We start from the raw sequence: 12,164 nt of genomic DNA on the forward strand, positions 1-12,164 counted from the left end.
TCAAAAATTAATTGGAAGCTAAATAACCCAATCCTAAAGAATGAATGGATTAAACAACAAATCATAGAAACAATCAACAACTTCACTCAAGAGAATGACAGTAATGAGACAACTTACCAAATCTCATGGGATACTGTTAAAGCAGTTCTCATGGAAATTTTTACATTCTTGAATGCCTACATGAATAAAATAGAGAAAGAGCAGATCAATGAATTGGGCATGCAGCTGAAAAATTTAGAAAAAGAACAATTTGAAGATCCCCAAATAAATACCAAATTAGAAATACTGAAAACCAAAGGAGAGATTACTAACGCTGAAATTAAGAAAACTGTTGAACTAATAAATAAAATTAAGAGTTGGTTTTATGAAAAAACCAAGAAAACTGACAAATCTTTGATCAATTTGATTAAAAAAAGAAAGAAGAAATCCAAATTAGCAATATCAAAAATGAAAAGGGTGAACTCACTTTCAATGAAGATGAAATTTAAAAAATAGTTAGAAATTACTGGACCCAACTGCATGCCCACAAATTAGACAATCTAAATGAGATGGATGATTATTTTAAAAAATATAAATTGCCCAGATTAACAGAAGAGGAAATTGAATACTGAAACAACCCCATCTCAGAAAAAGAAATAGACCAAGCTATCAGCCCTGGAGGGATTTACAGGTGAATTCTATCAAGCATTTAAAAAACAGTTAATTTCAATGCTATATAGATAATTTGGGAAAATTTCAGAAGAAGGAGTCCTCACAAATTCTTCTTATGATACAAATATGGTTTTGATACTTAAACCAGGAATAGTCAAAACAGAGAAAGAAAATTATAGATCAATTTCTCTAATGGATATAGATGCAAAAATTTTATATAAGATTTTAGCAAAAGAATACAGCAATTTATAACGAGAATAATACATTATGATCAGGTAGGATTTACATCAGGAATGCAGGGCTGGTTCAATATTAGGAAAAGAAACCACATGATTATCTCAATAGATGCAGAAATAGCTTTTGGTAAAATACAACACTCATTCCTATTGAAAACACTGGAGAGCATAGGAATAAATGTAATTTTCCATAAAATAATAAGCAATACCTAACTAAAACGTTCAGCAAGCGTTATATGCAATGGCGGTAAACTAGATGCATTTCCAATAAAATCAGGAGTGAAACAAGGATGTCCATTATCACCACTATTATTCAATATGGTACTAGAAATGTTAACTGTAGCAATAAGAGAAGAAAAAGAAATTGAAGAAAGTAGAATAGGCAAAGAAGAAACTAAGTTATCACACTTTGCAGATGATGTGATGATATACTTAGAGAATCCCAGAGAAGCAAGTAAAAAACCACTTGAAATAATAACCAACTGTAGCAAAGTTGCAAGTTACAAAATAAACCCACACAAATCTTTTGCACTTCTCTATATTACTAACCAAACCCAACAACAAGAGATAGAAAGAGAAACTCCATTTAAAACTAGGGTAGACACTATAAAATATTTGGGAGTCTACCTGCCAGAACAAACCCAGGGACTATATGAACACAACTACAAAACACTTTTCCGTAAAGTCAGATCTAAGTAAATGGGCAAACATCAGTTACTCTAGAGTAGGCCAAGCAAATGTAATAAAAATGACAATTCTACTTAAATTAACTTATTTATTCAGGGTCATAACAATCAAACTATCAGATAATTATTTTGTAGAGCTAGAAAAAAATAATATCGAAATTCGTCTGGAAGAATAAAAGATTCAGAATATCAAGGGAACAAGTGAAAAGAAATGATAGGGAAGGTGGCCTAGCTCTACGAGATCTGAAATTGTATTATAATGCAGCAATTATCAAAAGCACTTGGTACTGGCTAAGAAACAGAAGTGCAGACCACTGGAATTGGTCAGGAACTCAAGAAACAGTAGTCAATGAATAAAGCAATCTACTATTTGATAAACCCAAAGGTCTCAGCTTCTGGAATAAGAACTCACTGTTTGACAAAAGCGACTGTGAAAGCTGAATAACAGTGTGGCATAAAGGAGTCATAGACCAATCCCTGACACTGTACACAAGAGTGAAGTCCAAATGGGTATGTGATCTAAGTATGAAGATTGATACTATAAACAAATTAGTGGAGCAAGGAATAGTATATTTATCAGATTTATGGAGAAGGGAAGAATTTCTGACTAAACAAGAGATACAAAACATTATGAAGTACAAAATGGATAATTTTGATTACATTAAATTGAAAAATTTTGCACAACCAAACCCAAGGCAATCAAGATTAGGAGGGAAGCACAAAACTGGGAAAGAATGTTTCCAACTAGCGTCTGTGATAAAGGCCTCATTTTTAAAATACATAGATAAGTGAATCAAATGTACAAGAATACAAGTTATTCCCAAATTGATAAATGGTCAAAGAATATGAACAGGAGGTTTCAGAGGAAGAAATTAAAGCCATCTACAGTCATATGAAAAAATGCTCTGAATCACTATTTTTTTTTACTGTTTATTTCTTTTTAGTTTTTAACATTCATTTCCATAAAATTTTGAGTTCCAAATTGTCTCCCTGTCTCTTCCCTCAACCAACCCATAACATCTTGCATTCTGATTACCCCTTCCTCAATATTCCCTCCTTTTATCACACCCTTCCCTCAGCTTCTCTCTTTTCTTGTAGGTCAAGACTGATTTCTATATGGTATTACCTGCATTTCTTATTTCCCAGTTGTATGCAAAAAAAAATTCTCAACATTCGTTTCTAAACATTGAGTTCCAACTTATCTCCCTTCCTCCCTCCCCACCTATCCCCACTGAGAAGGCAAGCAAGTCAATATAGGCTATATATGTGTAGTTTTGCAAAAGACTTCTGTAATAGTCATATTGTGTAAGACCAACTATATTTCCCTTCATCTTATCCTGCCCCCATTTATTCTATTCTCTCTTTTGACCTTGTTCCTCCTCAAAAGTGTTTACTTCCTATTACTCCCTCCTCTCATTTGTTCTCCCTTATATCATTCCCCCACCGCACTTGTTCCCTTCTCCCCTAATTTCCTGTAGTGTAAGGTACATTTTCATACTAAATTGAGTGAGCATGTTATTACCTCATTAAGCCAAATAGGAAGAGAGTAAACTTTGCTTTCTCCCTCTCACTTTTTCACTTTTCTCCTTCATTGAAAAAGCTTTTTCTTGCCTCTTTTATGAGAGGTAATTTGCCCCATTCCATTTCTCCCCTTTTCCTCCCACCATATTCTTTTCTCACCTTTTCATTTTATTTATTTTTTATATATCATCCTTTCTTATTCTGTTCACCCTGTGCTTTCTTTCTATCTATCTATCTATCTATCTATCTATCTATCTATCTATCTATCTATCTATCTATCTATCTATCTATCTATCTGTCTATGTGTGTGTGTGTGTCTGTGTATAATCCCTCAAAGTACTGAAATATCAAGAAAAGTCTCAAGAGTTACAAATATTATCTTTCCATGTAGGAACGTAAATAGTTCAACTTTAGAAAGTCCCTTATGATTTCTCTTTCCTGTTTACCTTTTCGAGCTTCTTTTGATCCTTGTGTTTGAAAGTCAAATTTTCTATTCAATTCTGGTCTTTTCATCAAGAATGCTTAAAAGTCCTCTATTTTACTGAATGACCATTTTTTCCCCTGAAATATTATACTCAGCTTTGCTGGGTAGGTGATTCTTAGTTTTAATCCTAACTCCTTTGCCTTCTGGAATATCATATTTCAAGCCCTGCAATCCCTTAGTGTAGAAGTTGCTAGATCTTGTGATTGTATTTCCACAATATTTGAATTGCTTCTTTCTAGTTGCTTGTAATATTTTCTCCTTGATGTGGGAACTCTGGAATTTGGCCACAATATTCCTAGGAGTTTCTTTTTTTTGATCTCTTTCAGTAGGTGATCAGTGGATTCTTTCAATATTTATTTTGCCTTTTGGTGTTAGGCTATCAGGGCAGTTTTCCTTGAAAATTACATGAAGTATGGTGTCTAGGGTCTTTTTTTGATCATGACTTTCTGATAGTCCCATAATTTTCAAACTGCCTCTCCTGGATCTATTTTCCAGGTCAGTTGTTTTTCCAATGAGATATTTCACATTATCTCCTATTTTTTCATGTTTTTGGTTTTGATTTGTAATTTCTTAGTTTCTCATAAAGTCATTAGCTTCCATCTGCTCAATTAAAATTTGTAAAGAACTATTTTCTTCAGTAAGAATTTGAAATTCCTTTTTCATTTGGCTAATTCTGCTTTTTAAGGCACTCTTCTCCTCATTGGCTTTTTGGATTTCTTTTGCCAATTGAATTAGCCTAGTTTTTTTTTTTTTATTTGTCTTACCTTTTCTTTTCTTTTTTTTTTTTTTATTAAACTTTTAACATTTATTTTCACACATTTTTGGGTTACAAATTTTCTCCCCTTTTTTCCCCTCCCCCCCCCGACCCAAGCTTTCTAATTGCCCCTGTGACCTATCTGCTCTCTCCTCTATCCTCCCTCCCTGCCCTTGTCTCTGTCTTCTCTTTTGTCCTGTAGGGCCGGATAGCTTTCTTGACCCCTTAACCTGTATTTCTTGTTACCCGGTGGTAATAACATTACATTTGGTCCTAACACTTTGAGTTCCAACTTCTTTGGCTCCCTCCCTCTCTACCCCTTCCCCTTGGAAGACAGGCAGTTCAATATAGGCCATATCTGTTTAGTTTTGCAAATGATTTCCATACTAGTTGTGTTGTATAGGACTAACTATATTTCCCTCCATCCTGTCCTGTCCCCCATTACTTCTATTTTCTTATGGTCCTTTCCCTCCCCATGAGTGTCGACCTCGTATTGCATTCTCCTCCCCCTGCCCTCCCCTCTATCCTCCCCCCCCATCCTGCTTGTGCCCCTGTCCCCCACTCTCCTGTATTATGAGATAGGTTTTCCTATCAAAATGAGTGTGCATTATAGTCTTTCCTTTAGTGGATTGTGATGAGAGTAGACCTCATGTTTTTCTCTTGCCTCCCCTCTTTATCCCACCACTAATAAGTCTTTTGCTTGCCTCTTTTATGAGAGATAATTTGCCCCATATAACTTCTCCCTTTCTCCTCCCAGTATTTCTCTCTCACTGCTTGATTTCATTTTTTTTTAGTAGGTTATCCCATCCTCTTCAATTCACTCTGTGCACTCTGTCTCTATGTATGTGTGCGTGTGTGCATGTGTGTGTGTGTGTACTCCCACCCAGTGCCCAGATACTGAAATGTTTCAAGAGTTATAAATATTGTCTTTCCATGTAGGAATGTAAACAGTTCAACTTTAGTAAGTCCCTTATGATTTCTCTTTGCTGTTCACCTTTTCATGGTTCTCTTCATTCTTGTGTTAGAAAGTCAAATTTTCTTTCCAGTTCTGGTCTTTTCATCAGGAAAATTTGAAAGTCTTCTATTTCATTGAAAGACCATTTTTTTTCCTGAAGTATTATACTCAGTTTTGCTGGGTAGGTGATTCTTGGCTTCAGTCCTATTTCCTTTGACTTCTGGAATATCCTATTCCATTCCCTTCTGTCCCTCAATGTAGAAGGTGCCAGATCTTGTACTATCCTGATTGTATTTCCACAATACTTGAATTGTTTCTTTCTAGCTGCTTGCAATATTTTCTCTTTCACCTGGGAATTCTGGAATTTGGCCAAAATGCTCCTAGGAGTTACTCTTTTTGGATATCTTTCATGCGGTGTTCTGCGGATTCCTTGAATATTTATTTTGCCTTCTGGTTCTAGAATCTCAGGGCAGTTTTCCTTGATAATTTCATGGAAGATGATGTCTAGGCTCTTCTTTTGATCATGGTTTTCAGGTAGTCCCAGAATTTTTACATTGTCTCTCCTGATTCTATTTTCCAGGTCAGTTGTTTTTCCAATAAGATATTTCACCTTATCTTCCATTTTTCGAATCTGCACGGTATGTTCTGAGATATCTGTCTTTCTCGAAAAGTCCTTAGCGTCCATCCATACCATTCCAGATTTGAAAGATCTATTTTCTTCAGTGAGCTTTTGAATCTCCTTTTCCATTTGGTTAATTCTGCTTTTGAAAGCATTCTTCTCCTCATTGGCCCCTTGCACCTCCCTTGCCAACTGAGTTAGGCTAGTTCTCAACGTGACAATTTCTTCAAGATTTTTTTGGTTCTCCTTTAGCAGGGAGCTGATCTGTTTTTCATGCTTCTCCCTCATCCCTCTCATTTCCCTTTCCAGTCTTTCCTCCACCTCTCTAACTTGATTTTCAAAATTCCTCTTGAGCTCTTCCATGGCCAGAGCCCATTGGGTGGGCTGGGACACAGAATCCTCGATTTCTGTGTCTTTGCCTGATGGCAAGCATTGTTCCTCCCCATCAGAAAGGAGGGGAGGAAGTGTTTTTTTCTCTCTGATAAAGTTCCCTTCAATAGTTTTATTTCTTTTCCCTTTTCTTGGCATATTCTCCACCTAGTGGCCTGAACTCTGAATGTTCTCCTCACACCCACCTCGCCTCCTGGTCCTCCCAGCCAGCATTTGGGGACTGAGATTCAAATGCTGCTTCCCGCCTTAGGATTTTTGGCGGGGGCAGGGCTGTTATTCAGTGTCAAATTAAGTTCAGGTGGTCAGGGGCAGGGCCGCCTCTCTGGCTCAATTCCCTCAGGCGGTTTATGCACAGACCTTCCACAATGGATCCAGGCTCCCGCCCGCTTGGGGATCCGCCATCCGCAGCTGCCTCTCAGTCCCCACCTCCCGGTGGGACCCGAGCCATGGGGGCACCTCACACCCCTCTCAACCCGCCAAAGACACTCTCTCACCTACCCCCGTCAGTCACCTGTTGGTGGGGGGGCCCATGCCACTGCTGAAGATCCCGCCTCCGGAGCCCTCTTAGGACTGTGCCTCTCAGAGCCCCGGCCGCCGGGCTGGGCTCTGCTTCTGCAGCGCGACGGACCTTTTGCGAGAGGTTTGCAGGTCCCTCTGTGGGTGTGGGGACCCGCGTGGCCGCTGGAGATCCTGTCTCGCAGCCCTCTCGGATCTTCTTCCCACGTTGTCGCTGCCGCGGTAGGGCTGCTCTCTGCTTCTCGCCCCGGCGCCCAGTCCTCGGCGCGAAGGACCCCCTGCGAGAGGTTTGCAGGTCTCTCCGGAATAGAAATCTTCCTCGCTCCAATATTCCGTGGTCTCTGGGTGCAGAATTCGCCCTGGGTTAGTCCCCTCTAGCCGTTCTGTGGTTTGTGGGTTCGGAGCTATGTGTATGTGCATCTTTCTACTTCGCCATCTTGGCTCCCTAGCCTAGTTTTAAAGGTGTTATTTTCTTCAGCATTTTTTGTTTCCTTTAGCAAGCTGTTGATTCGCTTTTCAAACTCTTCCATGGCCTGAGTCCGCTGCATATTTATTTTGAAGGTGCTGATGCAGAAGTCTTGACTTCCTCTGTCAGTATGCATTGTTCTTCCTCATCAGAAAGGGTTGAAGAAAATGACTGCTCACCAACCAAGTAACCTTCTATAGTCTTATTTTTTTCCCTTTTTCAGGCATTTTTCCAGTCAGTTACTTGACTTTTAATCCTTTGTCAAGAGCAGGGTATACTCTGGGCACCTGAAAGTTCTTAGTTCCTCCAAGGTGGCACAATCAATGGAGAGGAGTTTGCTCCTCTCCTGGCCTGCACACTGGTCTGGGACCAACCAAAAACTTTTCTGCTCAGAATCGGTGAGTAGTAGAATTTCCTCTCTGTACTCCTCCTCTTCACCCCTGGGCCTGGCTCAGGGTTGAGTTTCATATCAGCTGCTCACTTCCCCCAGGGACTTTAGGGAGAGAGCAAGGCACCCCCTCAGGGCTAAGATTCAGATCAGCTGCTCAATTCTCTCAGGGGCTTTTTAGTTAGAGGGCTCCAACAATGGGCACGGCTGCTTTAGTTGCTGCTGCTGGTGGAGCCATACTGTGCTCCCTTTCCCCAGTAAAAAAAGCTTTCTCTCTGACCTTTGAAGCTTTCTTTGGCACTTGTGCATTGAGGGATCTGAGAACCACTGCTGCTGCTGGAGATTCTGCATCCGAGGTCTGTTCTGGTCTTGTTACTGCTGATGCTGAGTGGTCAAGTCTGGGCTGGGCTCCATGGGCTGTGCTCCTCTCCATTCCCTGTGCAACAGACCTTTTCCTGTTGGCTTTTCAGGATACCTTGGGCTGAAAATCTCTTTCACTCTGTTGTTTTGTGGCTTCTGCTGCTCTCGACTTTGTTTGGAGTCATTTTTTACAGATATTTTATGGGCTGTGGGGGAAGAGCTAGAGTATGTGCGTCTTTCTACTCTGCCATCTTGGCTCCACCCCCCAAATCACTATTTATTAGAGAGGTAGAAATCAAAGCAATTCTAAGATACTTCATCACACCTATCAGATTGACTAACATGATAAAAAAGGATGATGATAAATGTTGGAGAAGATGTGAGAAGGTTGGAACACTAATTCATTTTTGGTGGAGCTGTGAGATGATCCAACCATTCTGGAAAGGAATTTGGAACTATGCTCAAAGGGCTACAAAGACGTACATACCCTTTGACCCTGCAATACTGCTTCTAAGACTGTTTACCCAAAAGAACATAAAAATGGGAAAGGGTCCCACATGTACAAAAATAGTTATAGCAGCTCTCTTTCAGGTGGCCAGTCAAAATCTGGAAATCAAGGGTATACCCATCAATTGGGGAATGGTTTAACAAACTGTGGTATATAAATGTAACAGAACACTATTTTGCTATACAAAATGCTGAACAGGAAGACTTCAGAGAGGCCTGGAAAGATCTAAATGAACTGATGCTGAGTGAAAGGAGCAGAATAAGGAGAACTTTGTGCACAGCAAGAAGCACAGCGTGCGACGAGTTTTTCTGGTATACATAGAATTTCATTGCAATGAAAGAATTTTAAAAATTCCCATTGGTTTCTTAAGGCAAAATGCCTTCCACATCCAGAGAAAGAAATATGGAATTTGATCAAAGAATGAAGCAGATCATTTTTTTTGTATTATGTTTTGATTTGTTTTATGATTTCCCATTCATTTTAATTCTTCTATGCAACATGACTAAGGTGAAAATGTACATAATAGGAATGTATGTCTAGAACCTATATAAAATTTTATGCCATTTCAGGGAAGGGAGTGGTAGGGGGGAAAGGAGGGGAAGGGAGGGGAAAAATCTCAGTTATAGGGGCTTGATTGTAGAACACTGAAAACCATAAAATAATAATAAGAAATTATAGGTCAATTTTTCTAATGAATATAGATGCAAAAAATTTAAATAAGATATTAGCAAAAAGAATATAGTAACTTATGACAAGAGTTATACTTTATGATTAGGTTGGATTTGTACCAGGAATGCAGGGCTGGTTCAATATTAGGAAAACTATTAGCATTATTGATCATATCAATAACAACACCAACAGAAACTACATGACTATCTAAATAGATGCAGAAAAAGCTTTTGACAAAATACAATACCCATTCCTATTTAAAACACTGGAAAGCATAGGAATAATTGGAGCCTTCCGTAAAGTAATAAGCAGTATCAATCTAAAACCATCAGCAAGCAACATATGTAATGGGGATAAGCTAGATACATTTCCAGTAAGAACAGGGGTGAAACAAGGATGTCCATTATCACCACCGACATTCAATATGGTATTAGAAATGCTAGTTGTAGCAATAAGAGAAGAAAAAGAAATTGAAGAAATTAGAATAGGCAAAGAAGAAACTAAGTTATCATTCTTTGCAGATGATATGATGAAATTCTAAGAGAATCCCAGAGAAGACAGCAAAACCTACTGGAAATAACAGACAACTTTGACAAAGATGCAAGTTACAAAATAAACTCATATAAAGTATCTATTTTCTATATAGTACTAACAAAACCCAACAGCAAGAAATAGAAAGAGAAATCCCATTTACAGTTAAGGTAGATACTGTAAAATGTCTGAGAGTCTACCTGCCAAAACAAACCCAGGGCCTATATGAACAGAATTACAAAACACTTCGCATAAACAAAGTCAGATCTCAGTAAGTGGAAAAATATCAGCTGCTTGTGGGTAGGCCAAGATAATAAAATAAAAATGACACTTCTTCCTAAAGGAATTTACTTATTCAGTGCCAAACCAAACAACTACCAGATAATTATTTCCTAGAGCTAGAAACAAGAATATCCAAATGCATCTGGAAGAACAAAAGGTCCAGAATATCAAGGAAATTAATGAAAAGAAACGATAGGGAAGGTTGCCTAACCCTACGAGATCTGAAATTGTATTATAAAGCAGCAATCATTAAAACCACTTGATATTGATTAAGAAATAGAGGGGTAACAGCAGGACAATCAAAAACAGTTTCAGGTCCTAATTGACTATGGACTTTATTCTCCATCTACCAGCAAGCAGGGCAGAGTTTTTTCCCATTTTCTTTCTGTATGTAGTACTTCATAGCCTACTCACTTTCTGTTAAAATCAGTCTCTGCCCATTAATGATGTCCCTGGCATGAGATCAACTGCAGGGACAGAGATGGGAAAACGAACAGAAGCTGGGGCAATGAGGGAAAGCAGTCATAGAAACCCTCTTGGGCCTGCTTCACAATCTGACTTCATTTATCTTTTTAAGTTGATTTCACATTGTATCCAATCAAGAGCTCCACATTCCAGCCAAACTTGACTGTTTAGTGCTTTCCATAAATGACATTCCATCTCCAATCTCTGTTCCATGGACTATCCTATTTCCTGGAGTGCTGTTTCTTCCCCTTCATCTTCACCCATGTCCACTGTAGACTTAGTTCGTGTCACCCTCCTTCCTCCCCCAAATCAAAACTTTCTTCATCCTTTTGATTGTTAGCCCTAACTCCAAAAACATTTTTTATTTGCTTTGTGAATGTTTAGCATTTGCTTATGTGTTTACATTGTTATTCCCCCAAGAAGGAAAGCTCTTGAGGATGACTTCTTTGATCTTTGTATTTATATTACCGGAACCTAGCATATAGTAGACAATAAATACCTGTTGAAATGAATAAATTATCATATGTGATAATAGGTACACTAAGTGTCATTGCCTGGTTTATTAAGGAGTTTCTTTTTTGAATAATGCGTACATAAGAGAAACATAGTCCATTCTATCAATCAGAAGGTTGATAGAATCGTAATTATAGAGACAATTATATTTCCCAAGCTTAATTTCCCTTGACTAGGGGGAGACTGCAGTGAGGGAACGTAGAAGGAAGATAAAGAGAGATACAGGCAGGGAGACATATAGAGACAGAGAGACAGACAGAGAAGAGCTAGGGAAAGAAAGAAATGGGGAGATAAATACTAAAAGACAGAAATGGCAAATGATAGAGTCAGAGAGAAAGAGAGAGAAACAGAAAGGCAGAGACATAGTCAGAGAGATGGAAGATGGGGATAGAGATGAAGACAGGAAACAAAGACAAGAAAAAACAAACTGAGACAGGAGACAGAGAAATAAGCAGAAAGACAGAGAGACACAGGGAAAGAGAAAGATAGAAAGGGACAGAGCAGGGTAGAGCCAAGACGATGAAGTAAAAGCAGGGACCTGCTTGAGCTCTGTATCACTAAACACCCCAACATACATAGAGGGGTCTGCTACCACAGGTTCTTTGATCTGCTTCTCTAAAAGGAAAAGCAACTTTTGAGGGGTTAACAATCACTTTAATCAAGCATAGGTATCAGAGAAAATCAAAATTAAAATTTCAGAGAAATCAAAAATCAACAGACCGCACTTCCAAACTGCCTGATCGTTAACATATATGCATCTTTACCAGAGAGGAAAGCACCAACATCTGGGTTTTCAAAGCCATGGGAGTGCTAAGCAGCTTCTCAGAGCCTCATCTGGCACACAAATCTTCTTCCAAAACTAAACCCCAAACTAAAACCTCATCCTTAGGATATTTGTACACTTTTCAGAGCCAGAGGGCATGACCCTATGACCCAGTGTCTCAACAGAAAAAAACAAAACGTACTTGGGAATCTCTTACAAAACAGCTCCCCTAACCTAGCTTCCCTCAATGGGCAGGTCCAACATTAGATGGAAAAGATTCTCTTTAATCACATTATTCAAAAGAGGCATTATACTTCTTGATTATACTAAAACAAAAGCAGCAAAAGATACTACTTTGCTTGGCCTCACAAGCTATTCCCTCAAACACCTGCAAATACCTGTACAAA

This window comes from Notamacropus eugenii, chromosome 3, assembly GCF_028372415.1.
Source record: "Notamacropus eugenii isolate mMacEug1 chromosome 3, mMacEug1.pri_v2, whole genome shotgun sequence".
NCBI lineage: Eukaryota > Metazoa > Chordata > Mammalia > Diprotodontia > Macropodidae > Notamacropus > Notamacropus eugenii.